The following is a 3,728-nucleotide window of genomic DNA, read 5'->3' as shown; positions in this document are numbered from 1 at the left end:
GATACTCCTCATGAATAAAAACACAAAGTGTTTCCTCCTTAACAAAGTGGTAGTACATTTAATAATATATAAAAGGGATAATATATCATGAACAAGAGACATTTGTCCCAGGAATATGAAGCTAATTTAACTTTTAAAAAAGATATTAAAAGGAAAAAAAGAATAAAGGAAGACCATATGAATGTCAACATGGATGCAAATAAAGGATTTGACAAAATTCAGTATCTATGATAAATGCTCTCAGCAAAATGTGAATAGCATCAACCTGGTCAAGAGAATCTGTATGAAATATAGAGCAAGCATGATACTTATTTCCTAAAATACTGGAAGCTTACATCTAGGATCAAGAGCATGGCAAAGTCAAATACTCTTACCACTTCCAGTTAACATTGCACTGAACTCTTCTGTAGTGTGATAAAGCAAAGAAAAGATAAAAAGGCATACAAATTGGAGACAGAAGAGCGAATTGTCTATATTTGCAGACTCCATGAATACATACAAAATCCTAAGCATCCAAAAAATTATCAGAATTAAGTGAATATAGTATGTCTACAACTCACAGAAGTCCACTGTATTTCTATATACTAGTAATAAGCAATTAGAAATAAAGCTTAAAGAAACAATACAATTGTAATAACATCTAAAATATGAAATACTTAGGAATAATTCTTTTAAATATGTGTAATATATTTGTACTGAATATTACAAAAGTTTGCTGAGCTAAATTAAAGAAGACACAAATAAATGGAAAGACGTGATATTTATTTATTGGAAGACTCTTGCTAAGGTGTTACTTTTTTGTTATTGCTAAGATGTCTTTCCAAACTGATCTATAAATATGGTGCAAGTTGAATCAAAATCTTAGCAGAGATTTTCCTTTAAATTGCCAAGGTCTTACTAACATTTTATGGATGGATAAAATTTAGAATAGCTAAAACAGTTTTGAGAAACAAGAACAAAATCAGACACGTAACATTAACTGATTTAAAGCTATACTATAAATCTATGCTAAGCAAGGCAATGTGATTTTGGCAAAGGATAGATATGTACATCAATGGAAGAAAAAAAAGTCCAGAGTTAGTCCTATACATAAATTTGTTCATCGATTTTTTTAGATACATGTAAAATCAACTCAGTGAGTAATTTCAAAATATGGTGTGGAAAACCTGACTTTGAATATAGAACAAAATAACTTCCACTCTTAATACCATGCACAAAACTAAATGAATCATAGACCTAAACATCAATCAATCAATCAATCATTTAACTAACATTTGGAAGAAAACTTAAGAGAAAATCTTTACCACTTAGCATAGGTAAAAATTTCTTAATATGCAAAAAGTATGAACCATAAAAAATTAGTAAATTGGAATTTATCACAATATAAACTTTAGTTCTTTAAAAAATACCATTAAGAAAATGAAAAGATGAACCACAGACTAGTAACAAATATTTGAAACACATTTATTTTACAAAGATATTACATATTGATTTAATTTTTAAATTTTTCAATAATTAAAAGATAGAATTAAAAAAATAATGTCTATTTTTGAAAGAGAGAGAGAGAGAGAGAGACAGAGCACAAACAGGAGAGGGGCAAAGAGAGAGGGAGACACAGAATCTGAAGCAGGCTACATCCTCTGAGCTGTCAGTACAGAGCCCCACATGGGGCTTGAACTCATGAACTGCGAGATTATGACCTGAGCCAAAGTTGGATGCCCAACTGACTGAGCCACCTAGGCACCCCAAAAGATAGAATTTTTAAAAACAGGAAGCAATTTTGAACAGACAGTTCAAAAATGAAGATATATAAATGGCCAATGAGCACATAAAAATACTCAACACCATTGATCATTTAAGAAATGCAAACTAAAATACTTGAGATACCTCTCCATGATCCCTAAAGTAATTAAACACTGCCAATGTCAACTGTTGGTGAGAATGTGTAGCAAATAGACTTCTCATTCATTGTCAGTAGGACTGTTAAACTGCCCAACCATTCTGGAAAGCAGTTTGACATTTTTTTTAAAAAAGTTAAACTACATCTTTTACATAACAGCAATTCCACAAATTTATCCAAGAAAAAGGAAAATATATGTTCAAACAAAGACTTTCAATGGAATGTTTGTAGATACTTTATTCATAATAACTAGAAACTAGAAACAAACCATATAATAATCAAGAATTGAACTGATGAATAAATTGTGGCATATCTATATAATGGAATACCACATCAATTAAAGGGAACAGACTACTGGTTCTAAGCAATAACATGGACCCAAAAAATTTCATATAGTGTATGATTCTATTTATATGATATTTTAGAAGCAGAATAATTAAGACAATTGGTGGTTACTTGGGGCTAAGGATGAAGAATGTTTCCTGTAAAAGGGCACAAGGGAATTTTGCAGGGTGTTAGAAAAATTCCATATAAGGTTTACATTTGGAATTACATATTTATATACATTTGTCAAAACTCATCAGCTCTCTCTTAGCCACATCTACTGTGAGAATGGAGACCATTCTTAGTAATTAGGTTGTCGACATTCCAGAAAGTGTTGACATCACTCTGAAGGGATGTGCTTTTATTATGAATTTCCCCAGAGGAACCCTGCAAAGGGACTTCAACCACATCACTATAGAACTCAGTCTCCTTGGGAAGAAAAAGAGGCCCCAGGTTGACAAATGATGGGGAGATTGAAAAGAACTGGCTACTGTTCACACTATCTGTGGTCATGTACAGAATGTGATTGGGGCACCTGGGTGGGTCAGTCAGTTGAGCGTCTGACTCTTGATTTTGGCTCAGGTCATAATCTCACAGTTTGTGGGATCAAGCCCCATGTTGAGCCCTTTGCTGACAGCATGGAGTCTGCTCAGTATTCTCTTTTCCTCTCTCTTTGCCCTCCCTTGCTCTCTCTTCTTTCTCAAAAACAAAACAAAACAAAACAAAACAAAACAAACAAACAAACAAACCAAACATGATCAGGGGTGTTATACTGAGTTTTTGGTATAAGATGAGGTTTATGTATGCTTACTTCCCCATCAATATTGTTATTCAGGAGAATGGTTCTCTTGTTGAAATCCAAAATTTCATGGGTGAAAAATACATCTGCAGGGTCTGAATGAGGTCAGGTGTTGTTTGTTCATTATCTCAAGCCTGAAAAGATGAGTTAATTATTTTTTAATGTTTATTTATTTATTTTTGAGAGAGAGAGAGAGTGTGAGCAGAAGAGGAACACAGAGAGAGGGAGACACAGAATCTAAAGCAGGCTCTGTGCTGACAGCTCAATCACCCAGGCACCCCAAGGTGAGTTAATTCTTGAAGGAAATGACATTGACCTTGTATCAAACTCAGCAACTTTGATTCAGTAAGCACAACAGTTAAAAATAAGGATATCAGGAAATGTTTGGATGGTATCTATGTGCTTTAGAAAAGGAACAGTTCAGCAGGCTGATGAATGAGATCTAAGTTGTCCAGCTACAGAAATAGTAAGATGCCAGATGATTTTTCAGACTAATTTGTGAGAATTTAAAGAATTTAAAGCAATAAAAGTTATTGATTTTGGGGAAAAAATCTTATCAAACCCTACATTTACTAAGATTAATTTTATGTTTATGCAAATTATACCTCAATAAATTTGATTTTAAGATATGTACATGCCTTGAGTCCCTGAGATCCTTTCTTGACCAGTCTTTTTTTTTTTTTTTTTTTTTTTTATTTCTAGGAG

The 3,728-nt window shown here is 32.8% G+C and overlaps 1 pseudogene; it reads left to right on the top strand.

Annotated features, from left to right (window-relative positions):
- Positions 1–2,512: 2,512 nt before the first annotated feature.
- Positions 2,513–3,462, top strand: LOC120237035 (annotated as a pseudogene).
- The last annotated feature ends 266 nt before the right edge of the window (positions 3,463–3,728 follow it).

Source organism: Hyaena hyaena, unplaced genomic scaffold, assembly GCF_003009895.1.
Source record: "Hyaena hyaena isolate Hyena2069 unplaced genomic scaffold, ASM300989v1 scaffold_168, whole genome shotgun sequence".
Classification (NCBI taxonomy): domain Eukaryota; kingdom Metazoa; phylum Chordata; class Mammalia; order Carnivora; family Hyaenidae; genus Hyaena; species Hyaena hyaena.
Note: the sequence above shows the minus strand (reverse complement) of the source record. Positions and strands in the feature narration are given on the sequence as shown.